At 42.2% G+C, this 21,325-nt stretch overlaps 1 protein-coding gene across 1 annotated transcript in view; it reads right to left on the reverse strand.

Moving 5' to 3' along the window:
* loxl2.L (lysyl oxidase like 2 L homeolog) overlaps positions 1-13,576 on the reverse strand; it is a 39,205-nt gene extending 25,629 nt beyond the window's left edge. The window contains 1 exon segment of the mRNA NM_001127785.1: positions 13,501-13,576. The gene's annotated coding sequence lies outside the window, so the exon portion shown is untranslated.
* Between the last annotated feature and the right edge of the window lie 7,749 nt (positions 13,577-21,325).

Genomic DNA, 21,325 nt, shown 5'->3' on the forward strand with positions numbered 1-21,325 from the left:
GTGGTTTTTGAAGGGATTTACTGTAATGGCGGCTTGTTTCTAACATTACTGCAAGGGAACCCACCAAGGTACTAACCCTACTGCCTACTTATCAGAACAGAGTGCTCACTACCCTCTCTACCCTAACACAACTATTACAGGGCTAGTCCTATCTCTTGCCAACCATCAATTATGATGTCCTTTCTCCTCAACCTACTCCATGCCTTCTGACTTTCCTTCATACCGAGGCCTCCTGCCTAATCCCATGTCATATACAGTTCTTCCACTTTATAAACTGCACTTGTTCATTTTATGGAGAGGAGACTTTGAGGGACCAAGTCCAGAACTGATGCAGGGTTTGCTATCAGGTGCTAGAATCGTCAGACAACAATAGAATAAAGTGTTTGCAGCTCTATTTACAAAGTCTGGATCAGCTCATCTGTAATATTTATGTGATAGAGATCACCTCGCTGGGGTTATGGGGGTCGTAAAACTTGTTTTTGCTGTGGGGCCCAGTAATTTCTAGTTACACCACTGGCTCACCCCCAATTACTGAACTACAGGGTGTCATTATTATACAGTAGAACTACAAGCTGCCAAATTCCTGTGGTTGCCAGGTTCCTCCCATCCCATTTGCCTTTACCCCTGGTCATGTAAACATATGGGTGTGCATTGCCTTTAAGTTTACAAGCATGTAACAAGGGTTAACAAGTAAGTACTTACTTTTCCAGTCTTTTATTAAAGGAAGGATAATGAAGCCCCCTTTTTTGTATAATTATTTACACGTGCTTACATGTATTTCTGTTATTAGAGGAACCAGTTTCACATATTTATTAGTTTATATATTCGATGCACATCTAAGTTCTAGGCAGTCGCTCCTATGACTTTCTGTTGGTGGGCTGCATTCCTCCCACCTTTTGTTGAGGAACATTGTCCTTTTATTTTAATATACCAAAAAACTTACTACTCAACTGCTGCAGTCTATACAGGCCTGTCAAAAAAGGGCTGGAATATATGCTGGAATATAGCCCCCAACTCCAAAGGGCACTCAAATCAAAAATTCAAAAATATATTCCCAGTCAATTCTCAAAGTTAAAAAATCACTTTTTATTTATCATAAATATTAAAAAGTAGGCATACAGACCAATTGATGCTCCGCCTTACGCGTTTCGCACCCACAGGCACTTATTCATAGGCATTACTGTTGTTACATTTGGTCACAAAATTTATACCTATTTTAATAGATAGGGTGGGTTGGGCAATTTGTTTTTCACACACTTAATACATTCAGAGAGCTGTGAGATAAATACTGGACATAGGAACTGAAGCCTAAAGTAGTAATAAAATATTGTGCTGCTGTGTCTTAAAGGAGTTGTTCACCTTTGAATTAAATTTTAGTATGACGTAGAGAGTGATATCCTGATACAATTTGCAATTGGTTTTTATTATTTATTGTGGTTTTTGAGTTATTAAGCTTTTTATTCAGCAGTTCTCTAGTCCAAATGACCCTAGCAATATATATATATATATATATATATATATATATATATATATATATATATATATATATATATATATATATATATATATATATATATAACAAACAAGGGAAAGTTGTGCTCACCACTAGTTTTTAAAATCATTAGGCGGGGGTGCAATGAGGGTGTGACCACAAAAAACATATAGACAAATACAAGATTCCTCTGCACTCAACCCATTATCAATATATTTAAGACAGCGACATTTTGTGCATACTGCTACTGAAAAACAGAAGCAGTGACCAGCTCCATGTTGTAGCTCCCACCCCCTCCAACTATAGTCAGGTGATCCCACTGGTGTCTAATAAAAGGGCAGCCAAGTTTGGGAGTTTTACTTTGAAAGCAGCTAGCAAGTTGCAGGTAAAACGTATTCGTCCCTTTTATAAATGTATAATTAAACCATAGAATTCTTAATGAATCAGATGAAAATTGAGCATAGGACTGGCCAGATATGGGATGACTTTGACGTAGTTGGCCAGCTTAAATATATTGCAATATATGGACAAACAATCCCTGTTTTGTTTAAAGGGTAAGGCATTTTTCAGTAGCAGTATGCACAAAATGTCGCTGTCTTAAATATATTGATAATGGGTTGAGTGCAGAGGAATCTTGTATTTGTCTATATATATATATATATATATATATATATATATATATATATATATATATATATATATATATATATATATATATATATATATATATATATATATAAATATAAATAAATGGGAGAGGCCTGGATAGAAAGATGAGTAATAAAAAGTATCAATACCTTTGTAGCCTTACAGAACATTTGTTTTTTAGATTGGGTCAATGACTCCCATTTGAAAGCTGGAAAGAGGCAGAAGAAGAAGGCAAATAATGCTAAAACTATAAAAAAAGAAAAAATGAAGGCTAATTGAAAAGTTGCTTAGAATTAGGCATTCTATAACATTCTAAAAGTATACTATACAGTGAGTATTCTTGCAGTTAGCAAGCTAGCAGTTAGGCAGGTTATATATAGACTTAAAAGGTCGAACTTGATGGATGTGTGTCTTTTTTCAACCTAACTTACTATGTTTCTATGTTAGATATAGGATTCCGTTTTCTTGGAGGGGTTTCGGAATTGTAAATATGCCCCATGAACACCTTTTGGCACTTACATTTTCATCATAAATTTCTCCACTGTCAACATTTGTACTACAACGAGATTTGAAGGTTGAAAGGGTATGTGTGTGTAATCAGTGTGTGTGTGTGTAATCAGTGTGTGTGTGTGTAATCAGTGTGTGTGTGTGTAATCAGTGTGTGTGTGTGTAATCAGTGTGTGTGTGTGTAATCAGTGTGTGTGTGTGTGTGTGTGTGTAATCAGTGTGTGTGTGTGTGTAATCAGTGTGTGTGTGTGTGTAATCAGTGTGTGTGTGTGTGTAATCAGTGTGTGTGTGTGTGTAATCAGTGTGTGTGTGTAATCAGTGTGTGTGTGTGTAATCAGTGTGTGTGTGTGTAATCAGTGTGTGTGTGTGTGTAATCAGTGTGTGTGTGTAATCAGTGTGTGTGTGTGTGTAATCGGTGTGTGTGTGTGTAATCAGTGTGTGTGTGTGTAATCAGTGTGTGCGTGTAATCAGTGTGTGCGTGTAATCAGTGTGTGCGTGTAATCAGTGTGTGTGTGTGTGTGTGTGTAATCAGTATGTGTTAGACCCCAGAGTGGGCTTGTTTCTGCTTGCTTAAGGGCTCTTACTCACTGGCGTTCTGACCTGCGCTCCCCTGCGTTCCGTTTTTTGGCGTTCAGCCGCCGGGGAGCGCAGGAATAGACGCATGTCATTATTTCAAATGGGGCTGTACTCACTCAGGCGCGTGTAGGCGCCGAACGCAGGAAAAATGCAGCATGTTGCGTCTCAACCTGCGTTCGGCGCCTGAGTGAGTACAGCCCCATTTGAAATAATGACATGCGTCTATTCCTGCGCTCCCCGGCGGCTGAACGCCAAAAAACGGAACGCAGGGGAGTGCAGGTCAGAACGCCAGTGAGTAAGAGCCCTTAAGAAGAAAAGTACTTTCCCTTTTCTGTGAGCTGAAATATTTCAGGACAAAAGACATACAATAAACAAAGAAATTAAAGAACCCATTTACACCCTTCACACCAGACTATGGCTAGCAAAGTACCTGTAGCGGCACTGCCAGTCTCCTCATTCACTTACTATTGTGCATGTATTGTGTAGTATTGAACTGCACAGAGCTACTACACAATGATATTCATTCACTCACAACTAGGGTTGCCACCTTTTCTGGGAAAAAGTACAGGCCTTCCTATATATTTAGATTTTTTCCCTATTAATAACATTGGGATGAACCATCATTTTTACCGACCAGGTGGCAACCCTACTCACAACTAAAGAGATGCTGCTTTGCTGCTCATATTCAGTCTGAAGTAGTGGCAGCGATTGGTTTGGGGCTTCATTTGCAGCCTGGATTCCTGGTGTCTCAAACAAACTATATAACAAGTGTCCCTCGTAACTGTAAATATCCAACCAATGAGCCGGTGGCAACACATCAGCTTTGTTTATTAGCAAATACAGCTTGTATATAGCTCACTTGCTATTCAATGGCTTGGACCTGCCAGCTGCTTGTTCCTGATAGTTGCTGTTTGGGGCTGGTTCACCTTTAAATTAACTTTTATTATCTCGTAGAATGGCTAATTCTAAGCAACTGTTTCAATTTGCCTTTGTATTTTATATTATATATATATTATATGCTTTGGATTTGTTATTTTTCTTAAATCATTTGCTTTCTTCTTTTGACTCGTTCCAACTTTCTAATGGGGGTCACTGACTCTATGTAAAAAACCAAAACAAATGCTCTATAAGGTTACAAATTGTTAATGATACTTTTCCTTACTTGTCTTTCTATGCAGGCCTTCTACTATTTATATTCTAGTCTTTATTCAAATCCATGCATGGTTGCTAGGGTAATTTGGACCCCAGCAACCTGACGGCTGAAATTGCACATTGGAGAGCTGCTGAATAAATAATTAAAAAAACACAAATAATAAAAAGTAAAAACCAATTGCAAATTGTCTCAGAATATCACTCTCTACATCATACTAAAGATTCATTTAAAAGCGAACAACTCCTTTAACTACTCCCTACCTCTGTTCCAAACTGATGTTTAGAAAGGACAATGGTATCACTTACCAACAACTTGTCTACGTGACTGGAGCCCTAAGGAATGTATAGAAATAAACACATTGCCCTGCATAGCACTGCATAGAGCAAAGTGCTAGCACATTCTGGGACTAAATTATGCATAAGACTAAAATGTTGTGTTTTAAATAACAGTAATATAATGGTTACCTATATGCTGAGCTGATTAACAAAGCACAAAGGTGCTCCCATCTACGTCCAATTACATGTGAGTGTATATGATGACATTGTAGAGTTACTGTATATTTGGGCATCTCTATCTGCTATCGATACTGTGCCATCAGTTAGTTAATAAAGGTATGGGACTTCAGTTAGTTAATACAGGTATGGTAATTCAGAATGCTAGGGACCTGGGGTTTTCCGGATAATGGATCTATCCGTAATTATATTGTCTACTAGAAAATCATGTAATCATTAAATAAATCCAGTAAGCTGGTTTTGCTTCCAATAGGGACCCATTCTATTGTAATGTGGATCAAGTACAAGGTACTATTTTATTACTACAGAAAAAAAAGGAAAGTATTTTTTTTTAAAAAAGTTGACTTATTTTTTTAACATGGGGTCTATGGGTGGTGGCCTTCTCGCAGTTCAAAGCTTTCTGGATAATGGGTGTCTGGATAATGGATCCCATACCTGTAGTTAATTAAGTATAACCAATAAGAATACAATTAGGGCTCTTACACATGAGCGTTCCGACCTGCGCTCCCCTGCGTTCCGTTTTTTGGCGTTCAGCCGCAGGGGAGCGCAGGAATAGACGCAAGTCATTATTTGAAATGGGGCTGTACTCACTCAGGCGCGTGTAGGCGCCGAACGCAGGTTCAGACGCAACATGCTGCATTTTTCCTGCGTTCGGCGCCTACACGCGCCTGAGTGAGTACAGCCCCATTTCAAATAATGACTTGCGTCTATTCCTGCGCTCCCCTGCGGCTGAACGCCAAAAAACGGAACGCAGGGGAGCGCAGGTCGGAACGCTCATGTGTAAGAGCCCTTAGCCTACTCAACCTGACTTCATTCTTCCCAAGCCAAACAATGAGACACATAGAACTGCCCTGGGAAATGCTGTATGTTTACATGTACTAAGATACTATTCTTTATTGAAAAGTGTTGGACAAATTATTTTAGAATAATCAAGTAAAATCCTCTCCCTGCATGTCCCCAGCTGGCCAGGATCTCACTCTCCAGCCGCAGGGTTCCCCTGGCACCAACACAGCATGTAAGTTACTACTACGGAAACGTCTGAGTGACCCCAAAGGCCCCATTAGCAAAACCTCATATTGGAGTGAAGTCATGTGCAAATTATGTCTGAGGAAATGTGGGTGAGAGGAATAGAAAGGAGGGAGGGAAAGGTAATCATTTCTAGAGAAGGGAAGGAGACATGCCAAGCGCTGAGTGAATAACCATAGGTTGGAAAAAAGGGAAATTTGAAGAGTGAAAGAGAAAGAAGGGCTGAGTAAGGACTGGGGTTTAATTACATGATACACAGGGTTACAGAATGGAGAATATGATGGTCATATTATATGCACAGGAGACAAATGAATACAGCTGATGGCAGCTGGAATGATTCAGGAAGGAGGAAAGAGTAGCTGGGGCTAATGAAGTGGGGCATTATCCATTTACTGCCATACCACATGTGCGAGCGCCAGATATGTATGTATCAAAATAAAGTCAAACAAAGAATCCAATGGAGCTCTTGAGCAGGCTAGGGGCCATAATAATCCTTCGGAGGACCACATATGGCCTCCAGTTGGTTGGGCTCGGTTTCCAACATTTCTTTTTACCAAAAGTGTTACAAGAGAAGGAGAATCGGGAACTGATATGGGGCCCAGAAATGTAAAGGGACCAATGAATCCATGACTGATGTGTTCGACCAGGGACATTTAGGACATAAAAAAGCAGTATAAGCAAGAATTGTATCTTTTTTTGTGTGGCTCAGGGTAGTCCACCATGATAAATGGAAAAGGAAATGTTTTTACCCCTGTATATGTCACTGTGCAGAACTGTATTTGTCACTGTGCAGAACTGTATTTGTCACTGTGCAGAACTGTATTTGTCACTGTGCAGAACTGTATATGTCACTGTGCAGAACTGTATATGTCACTGTGCAGAACTGTATTTGTCACTGTGCAGAACTGTATATGTCACTGTGCAGAACTGTATATGTCACTGTGCAGAACTGTATATGTCACTGTGCAGAACTGTATATGTAACTGTGCAGAACTGTATTTGTCACTGTGCAGAACTGTATATGTCACTGTGCAGAACTGTATTTGTCACTGTGCAGAACTGTATATGTCACTGTGCAGAACTGTATTTGTCACTGTGCAGAACTGTATATGTCACTGTGCAGAACTGTATTTATCACTGTGCAGAACTGTATATGTCACTGTGCAGAACTGTATTTGTCACTGTGCAGAACTGTATATGTCACTGTGCAGAACTGTATATGTCACTGTGCAGAACTGTATATGTCACTGTGCAGAACTGTATATGTCACTGTGCAGAACTGTATATGTCACTGTGCAGAACTGTATTTGTCACTGTGCAGAACTGTATATGTCACTGTGCAGAACTGTATTTGTCACTGTGCAGAACTGTATATGTCACTGTGCAGAACTGTATTTGTCACTGTGCAGAACTGTATATGTCACTGTGCAGAACTGTATTTATCACTGTGCAGAACTGTATATGTCACTGTGCAGAACTGTATTTGTCACTGTGCAGAACTGTATATGTCACTGTGCAGAACTGTATATGTCACTGCGTAGAACTGTATATGTCACTGTGCAGAACTGTATTTGTCACTGTGCAGAACTGTATATGTCACTGTGCAGAACTGTATTTATCACTGTGCAGAACTGTATATGTCACTGTGCAGAACTGTAAATGTAAATATGCAGAACTGCCAATAAGATTATGGAGAGGGGCTGATACACAGAGTAAAGTAATGGTACGACCAAATGCAAAAAACAAAGGACAGAGGAGAAAAGGGAGGGGGTAAAAGGGAAAGTAAACAAGAAAAAGTCAAGTAAGAGGGGGATGGGTGAAAATGCCAAAGGGGAATAGAATTGTGGGGAATGGGAGAGGAAAGTATGATATGCTGTACTAATGCGGTTCCTTGGGGATGCCTGTAATATGTCTGAGCTGAGTTCCACAGGATAACTTTATTCGTCACTCTGGCAAGAATGCAGCCCCTGAACATCTGGAGCAGATCTGGGCCCATCTCTCATGCATCCTCATAACACACACAGCTCTCACATACAGGGCAGCCATTACACCAGCTTGGCTAGTTGTTGGTATATGGATTAGTTGCCATGGGAACCAGCTCCCATCATGCACTTAGCCAGAGACTCAACAGCCAGTGTGGTGAGGTTTAAAAACCCTGATCATTTGGAGACTTGAAGTCATTTCAGTGGGTCCCTCTCCAGTTCTATACAGTACCAAGGAAACCAGTGGCCCTACACAGATATTTAGAGGGTACAAATTAGGGCTACCACAAAGCAGCAGTTGTAGTAATAAGTAATAAGTAGGTATTGTAGGGAAAGATAGATAGATATATATATCACTCCACAAACAAAGTTTGTGACCTGGGTGCCAAGTGACAAATATATATAGAAATATTTATATAAAGCAAAATGGCACACTCAGGGCTTGTATATTATGCAAAACTAAATGATTAAACATATATATGTGACATCCTAACATTCACTTTCTTATATACAACATACAGGGTTGGACTGGACCACCACGACTAGGGTTGCCACCTTTTCCTAAATGTTTTACCGGCTGGTGGGGGGCGGGAACAAAAAGGGGCGGAGTGTGATGTCAAAATGGGCGGGCAATGACGTAAAAGGGGGCGGATTCCAAGACTGAAGACAAAAGCTAAGTTTACAGGCAATTGGGGACGGGCCGAGGGGGTCTTTTTAAGGATATTACAAATTTACCGGCAGCTACATTGCCTGTAAATTTGTAATACTGGCCCCGGCCTTGGCAGGTGTTTTACCGGCTAGGCTGGTAAAATACTGGCCGGGTGACAAGCCTAACCATGACACCGAAAGAAATCCTGGTGGACCCCTACCGCAGGTCTGGACTGAGAATTAAAATAGGCCCTGGCATTTCAGGAACACAGAGGCCCAATCAGCCCACATAGAGGCCCAAACAGCCCCACCAGCCCACTAAATAGTGACTTTCTATGGCACTTTATAGCAGCCCCTCTGGCATTTGCCAGAACCAACAGATTGCCTGTCCAGGCCTGCCCCACAGCACCTAGCAACAAGCAACTGGGCATCTGAAAATGGTGCTGATTGGTTTTTACAAGGCAGAGGCAGGTCCGGATGTGTGGAAAGACCACCTAGGCCCGGGCCTAGGGCGGCAGGATTTTAGGGGCATGCTGCCCAACCACACCCACATTGGTTCAAAAACACTAGGGATGCGCTGGAGATAAAATAATTTTTTAGATTTCCCGTGCGCCAATTCCCATTGCTCCAGTGCAGATGATGAAAATTTGCACGAATAAAGGGGAGGAGACAGGGGCTGCGAACGGCAGTGGGCCTAGGGGTGCCCACTATGTAAATCCGGCCCTGGGCATAGGAAGGCTATTAAAAGATGGCATAGCTTCCAATTTGCACTGTCCTTAATGTCATCAATTAATACTGTGGAAGTCAACTAAAGATCTGGAAGCACTAGAAAACTTTCAGAGAGAGAATGGCTCATATGCTGGCCAGAAAGGCAAGCCCTCACTGAACTACAAAGGAGCTGCAGGAAGGTCTGGCTGTCACAGGAGGAGTGTTGCACCACTCACAGCATTGCTTGCACAAACATGATCCATATCAGGGACGCAAAACAACGTCTAGACACGTCAATGGCCTTTTGGAAACAAGTGTTTTTGGACTGATGAAGTACAAATTGAAATCTTTGGCTAGGGTCAGAAGGGGCCAAAATCAGCCTGCTGAAATCCCCAGCCCGATTTCTTGTTTCTTGAACCGGAAAAACCTTGTGTCGGCTCCAGCACAAACACATTCAGTGGATTTCGGCAAAGAAATTCAAGACTTTGGCAATAATCACCAAGGTTTGATTGGAGAAAAAAAAGGAGAAGCATTTTATGGGATAAAAACAGCACCATGTCAACTGTTAAATATAGGAGTGGATCCATGATGCTTTGAAACAGTGTGGTGCCTAGTGGTAAAGGTAACATTATATGTAGAGGAAAGAATGGGTTCCACTAAATAACAAATTCTGGACAAGCTGAAGCCGAAAGGGAAATCTGGTTCCTACAACAAAACAATGATCCTGAACATACCACCAAAGCCACCATAAGCTACTTGAAGAAAAGTAAAGCTGAGGGTTTTGGAATGGTCAACACAATCCCCTGCCTTAAACATCACTGAAAATTTGTGGGTAGACATGAGAAAGCAAGATGACATGAGAAGTACTTGGAATTAGAAGTCACCTGCAAGAGAGGATTCCTGAAGTACATGTTTCCTACTTTTCACTTACAAAATTAACCAAATATGGAATTTGGCATGGGTGCCCAACCCTTTGCCTTCAACTCTAGATTGGTCAGGGGAGGTTGAGTCTGCAGCTTATTTTGGCCCACATATGGCACCATTTGTGTATGCCTTTCCCCAAACCAATCCATTTTGCCAAAGAAAATAAAAAAATAAAACAAACATAATTCAACGTAAGGCATTGGCTGACCCGGGATTGTATGCTTTCATGGGCTAGGGCCAGTTCACTGCACTCTTGGGCTGAGGGTCTCAATAAGAAATATGAGTGGCCTGAAACTACAACATTTAACAAACAAGTGGGAGCTGCCAAACTATCCGCTGTGGTTAGAGATTCCTGATTTGGCAAGATCTCCCGTTACACAAGAGCCTGCTACTCCACAAAGCATAACTCTCCTGTAACTAGAAGCTATGAATTTGTGTTTTCATTAATTCCACCAATACCAATAATTCATATGTAACTGTAGCTTTGTGCACAGCAGTTATTTCAGGTAACTCAATAGGGTCTAATTAGCTAAACAAGGCATATTCTTGGCTTTGGCCAGAAGAGAATTTGTCTCAAGAGGAGCTCTCTTCATTTCACTGTTATTCTCTATGGGATTCATTTCTCAGAGGGAATTGGCCAGATGTCCATCGGGCAGGTTTGAAAATCCCATTGGGGTGAGGACTGCACTGGTCACTTGATGCAGCCCTTGTCCCAATAGCCTGTATCCTTGTCATAGTGATCCAATCGTTTGGCCCCAGCTCCAAATGTTTGCATCAACCCGATATTACCTACCTAATGGTGGGCATATTGAGGAAAGATTCGCTCATTTAGCAACACCAAACAAGTGGCTTTTACAGTATGGCCACCTTTACTGATGGGAATTAGCACCTTAATAATAGACACAACTGATTATTATTATCAATGCCAACTAACACATAGTTTGACCTTCCCGAATCAGTAACAAGTATATGTCATATTCGCATTGCAGCTGTTTAATTGTAACTGGCTCTAACTATTCAGTAATGCTCTCGCACAGATATATGCATCGTTTAGCATGTTTTACTCAATAGCAATAATCAGGCCAGTCTCACAGCGGGATTTTACAGTCAAATGCATGTTCCAAAGGCAGTTCTGCTGCGCAACCTCTTTCACAGTGAACATAGTGCTTTTTTTAAAGGGTCTATTAACCAGGCTGCTGCACATAAATAATGATATGTATAACCCCTGTATAAGTTGTACTGCTGCAGTATTTCTCCAGGCAGAGCAGCGGTTCAGCAGTGAGAGGGTTAAAGTGGAAAAAGAACAAGAGCAGGAGAATCGATCAGAGCCAGGAAGTACCCCTAATAGGGAAAGCAGAGGAGCATGAGAAACATTGTGTATCCAAGGAAGTGGGGGCTGCACACATGTGGGGAGCAGCTGGGTGTCCTGCGGAACCCCACTCCTACCAATGATTTTGAAGACTGAGCCAATCATTTTTCACATAAGGAACCTACCAAAACCATCATTCGCAGACTGCACCCGGTGCCTAAGAGGTTCACCTTTCCATTTCCTTCCAGTCATATCAGAACCGGCCCTGAGCATGAGCACCTTTACACTGTAGGCTTCTAAAGAAAACAAATATGATCCCTCCAGTTTTTGCAGAACTGAAGCTCACATGCATTCTGGGGTTTGTAGTTCTACAACAGCTGTGCCTAGCCAAGAGCCAATAAAGAAAATGTTTCTCATAGAACATAAGAAGAGGAGCTGAACAAACCAAGATGGTCTTTAAATAAGGTTCATTTTAGGAAGTTACTGGCCCTTTAAGTTGACAGATAAGTGCCCATCACTAAATTTTATATAACCCAGTAAGTGACATTCCAGCGGAAAAGACAGAAAAACATCTGCGCCCTAGTGTTTGGGACTTGTAAATGTAATTTCAAAGGATAAGTAATTGAATGTATCCTTCCCCAGCTTAGTAAACAGAGATTACTAAACATGCTTGTAAATTAGATTTATTAGGGTTTATATACACATTATTTATTGACTGTCCATCACTGGAGTTATTTACAGTAACGAGTTACTGAGTGTCCCTTACTGAGTATAATACAGTAATGAGTTAGTGAGTGCCCCTTACTGAGTATATATATAGTAATGAGTTAGTGAGTGTCCCTTACTGAGTATATATACAGTAATGAGTTAGTGAGTGCCCCTCAGTGAGTATATATACAGTAATGAGTTAGTGAGTGCCCCTCAGTGAGTATATATACTGTAATGAGTTAGTGAGTGCCCCTCAGTGAGTATATATACAGTAATGAGTTAGTGAGTGCCCCTCAGTGAGTGTATATACAGTAATGAGTTAGTGAATGCCCCTCAGTGAGTGTATATACAGTAATGAGTTAGTGAGTGCCCCTCAGTGAGTATATATACAGTAATGAGTTAGTGAGTGCCCCTCAGTGAGTATATATACTGTAATGAGTTAGTGAGGGCCCCTCAGTGAGTATATATACTGTAATGAGTTAGTGAGTGCCCCTCAGTGAGTATATATACTGTAATGAGTTAGTGAGTGCCCCTCAGTGAGTATATATACAGTAATGAGTTAGTGAGGGCCCCTCAGTGAGTATATATACTGTAATGAGTTAGTGAGTGCCCCTCAGTGAGTATATATACTGTAATGAGTTAGTGAGTGCCCCTCAGTGAGTGTATATACAGTAATGAGTTAGTGAGTGCCCCTCAGTGAGTATATATACAGTAATGAGTTAGTGAGTGCCCCTCAGTGAGTGTATATACAGTAATGAGTTAGTGAATGCCCCTCAGTGAGTGTATATACAGTAATGAGTTAGTGAATGCCCCTCAGTGAGTGTATATACAGTAATGAGTTAGTGAATGCCCCTCAGTGAGTGTATATACAGTAATGAGTTAGTGAATGCCCCTCAGTGAGTATATATACAGTAATGAGTTAGTGAGTGCCCCTCAGTGAGTATATATACAGTAATGAGTTAGTGAGTGCCCCTCAGTGAGTGTATATACAGTAATGAGTTAGTGAGTGGCCCTTACCAGAGTACATATAAGTTGGTTAGTGAGTGTCCCTGGCTATAGGGCAAGTGACTCTAGACACCAGCAGTGACAATCAGTAGTTGAATCCCTCTCCATGTATTGTTCTATGGGCAGTGCCCAACATCTCCAGTTGTTTTCACTCACTGTTCCATCTCTGGATCTGGGTGTGTGTATGAGTGGAACAGTCCAACTTGCTCATTCTGTTCTTCTATCCCACACACCTCCAGTTGTTCCGAATCCCCCCATGGTTACAGAGTGACCTCCCCTAAGTAAAGTGATGTTGCACTCACAGTTCAGAGGCAGTTGCTCCTGGTGTTCAGAGGTGGCTATTGTGGCTGTTCCTCCGGAGGCTGGGGAGGCTCCCTGATTCTGCTATGGGAGGCTATATGCTAGTCTCACTCTTTGCTCAGCTCTAACTCTCTCCTGAACACTTTTTGAACACACAGAAGTCTCCCAACCCTCCCTCACTGCCCCCTCTCCAGCCCTCCCCTCCCAGCCCCCAGCAGACTCAGACATCTCCCAGCTACTGAGAGTGAGCTCATGTATATGCGCTGGAATTCCACTTCAGTAGCTGCCCAGGAGCTCCATGCAGGGGCGCAATGCTTAATTATTAACCCTCGTTAACAGGTTGAGTGCTGGAGTGCAGGAAACAATGGGAGTCTATGGGTGTCTGGCCTGCTGAGCCATTCTTGCATACAGTGTATTGTGTACGACTTGGGCAGCCATATATATTATGTCTGTACAGTATGAGTCAGTATATGCTGGCTGGCAATCTGTACCTCACTTATCCAAATCCAAATGAATGAGATTGCTGAGAATGATAGTATACCTGCCTAGACAGGCACGAGTAACTCCCTCTGTGGCACACAGGACCCTTGAAAACTTTTTGTAGTTGAGTGGGAGGGGACAATAACTGACCCCCATTCAAAATAAGTGGGAACCCCCTGACCTAGTCTTGGCTGGTGGCAGAAATGTATCAATCGGAAACGCAGCATCGGCTACTTAAAGGTGATTGACATTCACATTGAATTGGGCTGATATCAAAATGCTGAAATTACTGTGTGTGCCATTACACCCCCTCCCAAGTAAGGTTGCCACCTGGCCAGTATTTCACCGGCCTGGCCGGTAAAAATGACGGTTGATCCCATTGTTATTAATAGGGAAAAAAGATAAATATATAGGAAGGCCGGTATTTCTTTTCCAGTAAAGCCCTACTCCCAAGGGAGATCATGCCGATCAACCCAGGGCTAAAGTTCAGGGCCCTTTTAAAGGCAGGTATCTCACATTGATGCCATATATCTCTCATTATAGAGATGAATATCAGAGCATAGCTTGCATCACCCAAAGTTATGCCAAGGGAAGTGGAAGCAGTCCCAATGCATCACAAGAGTTTAGAGCAACCAGTTAAAGTTCAGCCACAACAACACACAGCCAATCAGGGCCAGTCCTATTAAATATGGGGCCCAATTGAGACCATTTTGGTGGGGCCCCCAGACGAAGTGTTGCTACTGACTACTGACACACCAAGTATATAGGAAAATAGGGGCATAAATGACCAAGATAGAAAGGAAATAGGGGCACACAGGGGAAGAGAGAAAGGATAAACAGGGGCACATGTGCACAAAAGATTGACAGCAAATAGGGCCCAAAGGAACAGAAAAGAGGGAGCAAATAGGGGCACACAGGGACAGGAGAGAGAAGGAGAAAATAGGGGCTCACATGGTAAGAGAGAAATCGGGAGAAAATAGGAGGACATAGGGCAAGAGTAAGAAAGAGGGGAGATAAGGGCACACAGGGTAAGAGAGAGAAAGGGAGAGGAAATAGGAGCATACACGGTATGGGAGAAAGAGAAAGGAAGAAATAGGGGCGCACAGGGAAAAAGAGAGAGAGGGAGGAAATAGGAGAGTGGACTTGGCCAATCTGGGTTGGGGCAGGTTGGACTGGGGGTGGACTGGACCTGTGGAGTTGGGGCGAGACTGGACCTCTGAAGTTGGGGGCGGGCTGGGCAGTGTTATGTTCTGGGGGAATTCTTGTCCATGCTTCCCCCTGGAACGGGGCTCCCAGAGGACTGGGACCCTATTGGGCCCAAGTGGACCAATAGACCCAAGGCTGGCCCTGCAGCCAATATCGGTGCAAAACAGCCAAACTCATGAAAAATAATTGGTTGCTGTGGGCTACTGCACTTGGCCAATTTTTGCTTCATAAGGGAGTGTCAGCCCAGTTGCTCCCAGCACCAAGCTATATTATAGGCACAAGGCAGTCCTGCAGTTCCCCTATGCCTCTGAGCACTGGTTTGGCCCAGGGTTCCATGTGTCAATGACAATGGCACATAGGGCAGGATTGACAACTCAGGGGATGGTAACATGCTCCAAATTGCTCCTCCATTGCCCTGAATGGACACTGCTAGTACATTAGTTCTGAAATGCATCACTGACCCCTGAGTGCAACATTATGGTCAGGGCAACTCCCATTCATTTTGTTGCCCACCGAGCTGGAAGTCATGTGATTGGCAATCACCCCTATGTGCCATTGCCCTACTGGAACCCTGAACGAATGGGTGCTCTAAGGCACATGTTACTGCAGGATCCCTCATGCTTATAGTGTTGCTCGGGGGTTGGGCAGTAACCCATAGCAACCAATTTTTTTAGCCAGCTGCATGTTGAACAATGAAAGCAAAATATTGACTGGTTGCCATGGGTTACTGCCCAGATGCAAATTTGCACAGTGTTTATAAATGAGCCCCAGTGTAACAGTGTTTATAAATAAATGTGCCCATGAAACATGTACACAAATTTTGCTCTATTATATTCTCTGGCATTCTGGGGGAAACAAAGCACTGTGGGTAAAACCATTGCAAATTTAGAGGATTTTTACAACTTGCACATTGCTTACTCTTGGTACATGGGACCCGACAGCTCTCTGTTGTTATAGAGTACCATTGTTTAACACACTACGGAAACTCTTATTTAAGAAAAAATCTTAATTTATCTACTATTTAATTTTCTCTTTAGTTGATGTTAAAGGAAAACTATACCCCCAAAAGCACAGATAGTTTATATCAAACTAAGTGACATATTAAAGTACCAAACTGGTGTATATATTTAAGTAAATATTGCCTTTTTACATCTCTTGCCTTGAACCACCATTTTGTGATGGTCTGTGTGCTGCCTCAGAGATCACCTGACCAGAAATACTTCAACTCTAACTGTAACAGGAAGAAGTGAGGAAGCAAAAGACACAACTCTGTCTGTTAATTGGCTCATGTGACCTAACAAGTTTGGTTTGTTTGTGTGCACCGTGAATCCTACGATCCCAGGGGCTGCCCTTACTTTTTAAAATGGCAATTTTCTATTTAGGATTACCCAACGGCACATACTACTAAAAAAGTATATCATTATGAAAATGGTTTATTTACATGAAGCAGGGTTTTACATATGAGTTGTCTTATGCAATATCTTTTTATAGAGACCTACATTGTTTGGGGGGTATAGTTTTCCTTTAATGTGCTACAGTGCAAGGCATTACTTTGTATAAATGTGAGTGTCAGGAAGGCAAACAGACATGTACAGACACAGGCAAAGGACACCCCATCAGTCGCATATACTGAGCTGCGTCATGTTGGGGTAACATGTGGGGGTCACATCGCCCACCCCATTCTCAGCGTATGAGAGAGAGAGACAACATTCCACATTGGGTGCAACTGGTGCGTGACTTCTTATATTGCTAATATGCTACTGGAAAATGTGCTTTGCCTTTCCCTACAAACCCAGTGTGTGCTTGTGGGAAGGGGATGTCTGGATGGGGGAGGACTGGAAATTTCAGAGCACTGTTCTGTAACAGCCTCATGGGGCGCAGACATGTTAACACTACGCGCTGACTATTGGTTTAGTGTTGAGCACTATTCTGTTTTCATACAATTAACTACAGGTATTTTGGAACTAGTGAAGCCAGCAGTGTAATTATATAGGAAGCTGGGGGGCCCAGGAGGTATAGGGGTCTCTGTGGGACACTGACTGGTATATATTTAATGTTCTTCTTAAAGTGGGGGGCTACTTGGAATAGAGATCTCAGTGGTGGTCATTACTCACTGCGGGTCCCTCAGTGGGACCTGACGTTACCCACCGGCTCCCTGTCTGGAGTTATCAGAGAAGAAGGACCCTTACTATTTAGTTTACAGGGTGCAGCCATCTTGGGGGCTTCAGTTAGTAGGCCACTGCTCATCTGGCAAGTAAGCCCTGTCAACTAAGTGGAATGGGGCCCCAAAAAACATAACTAGGTCAAGTAAATTCCACACAACCGCAATACACCTGAGACACACCCCCATTACACCCAGAACTCACCAATGATCTGCTCAAACAACACCCCATCCTCTTTGAGGCCTGCAAATAGGACCTTTAGCATCTCTCAAAGCCCCCCTTTGCTACAGACCCCTGACTGGACTCCTCCACTGTCCCCTGAAAGCAGCCTTGGTCTTGAAACTCCATTCGGTTGTGCAAAGTGCAGTGCACTTCATAAATGAGTCCTATTGTAACTACAGGTATATACCTGTTATCCAGAATGCTCGGGACCTGGGGTTTTCCCGATAAGGGGATCTTTCGTTAATTTGGATCGCCATTCCTTACTGAAAAATCAACAACATTAATTAACATTAACAACATTAATTAAACATTAATTAAACCAATAGGATTGTTTTGCCTCCTATAAGGATTAATTATCTGTTAAGGTTGCCATACACAAAGAGATCCGTTATATCTCTCTCCGATATGCCCACATTGAATTGGGCTATATCGGGCTGATCCGATCGTGGGCCCTAGGGCCCAACTATCGGATCATAATGTATGTAATACGGGAATGGGGCCGCATCAACGGGATTTCTAACCCTGCCCGATCGGCATCTGCCCTACTTTCGGCCAGATCGGGGATGCCCGTCGGAGGGCCCCACACATGGGCCAATAAGCTGCTGACTCGGTCTGTCTGCAGCTTTTATCAGCCCATGTATGGCCAGCTTTAGTTAGTACATTTTTATTACAGGTATGGGACCTGTTACCAGAATGCTCGGGACCTGGGGCTTTCCGGATAATGGATCTTTTTGTAATTTGGATCTTCGTACCTTTAGTCTACTATAAAATCATGTAAACATTAAATAAACCCAATAGGCTGGCTTTGCTTCCAATATGGATTAATTATACAGTATCTTAGTTGGGATCAAGTACAAGCGACTGTTTTATAATTACACAGAAAAGAAAAATCATTTTTAAAAATTTGTATTATCGGATGGCCACCCCGTAGCTTTCTGGATAACGGGTATCCGGATAATGGATCCTATACCCGTATTTGATTAAAATGGAGTTTATGGGAGATGGCCTTCCTGTAATTCAGAGCTTTCTAGATAACAGATTCCTGTATTATAAATATCCCGGGGTATCCAGAATGTAGTTCACCCCCAAATTATCCCTAAAGTTGGGCCCCAACTCCTACTGCTTTGAGCCCCAGTCCCAAAACATCTTTTTAAGAGCTGTTTCCTGTATGCTCCCCTGTGCCCCTGCCCTGTGACCTCAATGTGTGATCCCCTGTTCTAGAGATACCTCCCTTTGAGGACAACGTGTGTGCCCCTCATGTATGTTGTTGTAGAACTGCATGAACGATCCTGATTGATCCCTTCCCCCACGGAACCTCCGGACACACGGGTTCAAAGAGAAGCAGACAACCCACTGCCACTGACCCGTAAGTAAGGGATTTTCCTATCTATTTAACAGAGCTCATGGCCCAGGCTCTTATAAACACCATATGCTCCGTATGTTTATGAGTCCTGGGACATGAATCTTCTCCCTTTTTAAACAAGGACACATTTTTCTTGGAAATCTGTAAATATATAAAAAAAAAAAATACATGTTCAGACAGAAGTGTTTAACCTCATATAAACCAGTATTAAATAGGGATGCAACGAATCCAGGATTCGATTCGGAATTCGGCCAGGATTCAGCCTTTTTCAGCAGGATTCGGATTTGGCCGAACTGAATCTGAATCCTAATTTGCATATGGAAATTAGGGCCTGGGAGGGAAATCACGTGACTTTTTGACACCAAACAAGGAAGTAAAAATGTTTTCTCCTTCCCACCCCTAATTTGCATATGCAAATTAGGATTCGGATTCGGTATTTGGCCGAATCTTTCCCTAAGGATTCAGGGGTTTGGGCAAATCCAAAATAGTGGATTTAGTGCATCCCTAGTATTAAATGCAGGGAGCCGAGACAAGAAATAGAATGTAGGGAAGGAACGGGCAATTTACAACCCTTCAGAGGTTGCTGAACTACAACTTCCAGCCACTGGCTGTCTGTGGATGTTGGGAGTTGTAGTTCAGCAACCTCTGAAAGGGTGCATGCATGACATAGAGAGAATAACAGCAAATACAGGCAGGTTAATTGCCTCCTAATAAAGCTGACCCTAGTGTGTGTGTGCCTGTGATAGACACATTAGATTGTAAGCTCCACTGGGGCAGGGACTGATGTAAATGACATATAATCTCTGTAAATGACCAGTATGGAAAAATCACTGCTTGAAAATAACAGTCTGGCCATGTCGCTGAGAATGTTGGATAACTCCTAAGAAATCCAGGAGGCCTGGAAATAAGAGCATTGTGTTAACGCTCATGTTGTGTAAGGGTGGCTTACAGAACATCTAATGCATTGCAGATGGCTGGCTGTGCATAGTGTCAGTGAGAGCTGGAGCTGAAGGAATGTGGCTAATGTTCTAGATTGCACCTGGACACATGGCTGTGTGGAGAGCAGGCGTGATGGGGGGGGGGGGGGGTATATAACAAGTTAACAGTTTCATGTTGAAAGAAATGGACGGTCTATCAAATAAACAGCAATGTTACACACACTGGTATGTTTGCTAAATGCAAAGTATGGACAAAGGGGAGTAACCCCAGAGACTGCAGACTCAGCGGCCGCTACGAGGTGTAAAAAACAACAGGGGGGTGGTGGGATCCTGATTTCAGTATATTTATATAATATACACGTATGGGACCTCTTATCCAGAATGCTCAGGACCTGGGGTTTTCTAAATAATTGATCTTTCTGTAATTTGGATCTTCATACCTTAAGTCTACTAGAAAATCATGTAAACATTAAATAAACCCAATAGGCTGGTTTTGCTTCCAATAAGGATTAGTTGTATCTCATACCTCCGAACTGTCCCGTTTTTCACTGGATAACCACGAATTTGACAGCTCAGCCTGCAGTCCCGGATTGTTAGTGAAATGTCCCGACTTTCTCATTGATCTCCTGCACTGAACAACCAGAAAAAGATACAAAGTTTCTAACTTAATTGGCTATTAGCAGAGAGCCCAGAATAGATACCTTTGTAACAATTTAAAATAAGTAGGTCTTTTGGGGAACCTGGGATTTGCAATTTAAAGGGCAATTCACCTTCATTTGCAAAACTGTAATAACACAGAAATGTGTTCAAACTTGCCAAATTTGGAAAATGAACATGGTTATTAGGGAGTGTGGCCACAAAATGGACGGGGGTAAAAAAAAATCGCCGAGCTTTTTGTCCCTCTTTCTAGTTCCAAAATTTTGGGAGGTATGGATCTTAGTTTGGATCAGAGGAAAATAATCTGGATTATTTGGATAAATGGAGTCTATAGAAGACGTCATTTCCGTAATTCTGAGCTTTCTTGATAACCGGTTTCTGCTTAACGAATCCCATACCTTGTATGGGGGGCAATATTGGTGAGAGTATAAGTGGTGCGTATCAGGAGGCCATTTTATAGCCACGTCCCCTAATTTCCATGTCCATTTTACAAAATTTTGCAGTTTATGAAAGTTTGAACATAACAGATTTCTGGGAGTTTTAGTGCATAATGTTTTATGTGTTGTAACAGTTTTGCTAATGAAAATGAAAAGCTGCGAGTCTCAGTTCTCCCAAGAGACTTGCTTATATTAAATAGTTACAATTGCTTCTTGGTTTATCTTAAATTGTTACAAATGTATCTAAGGGCAGCTGCTGAGTATTCTGACAAAAAGCCTCTTATTTTAATGAAGTTTCTGAAACTTTGGATCTTTTTCGGGAGTTAATGCGGGAGATCGAAGAGAAACTCTGGACATTTCAA

The sequence above is a fragment of the Xenopus laevis genome, chromosome 3L (assembly GCF_017654675.1).
Source record: "Xenopus laevis strain J_2021 chromosome 3L, Xenopus_laevis_v10.1, whole genome shotgun sequence".
Taxonomy (NCBI): Eukaryota; Metazoa; Chordata; class Amphibia; order Anura; family Pipidae; genus Xenopus; species Xenopus laevis.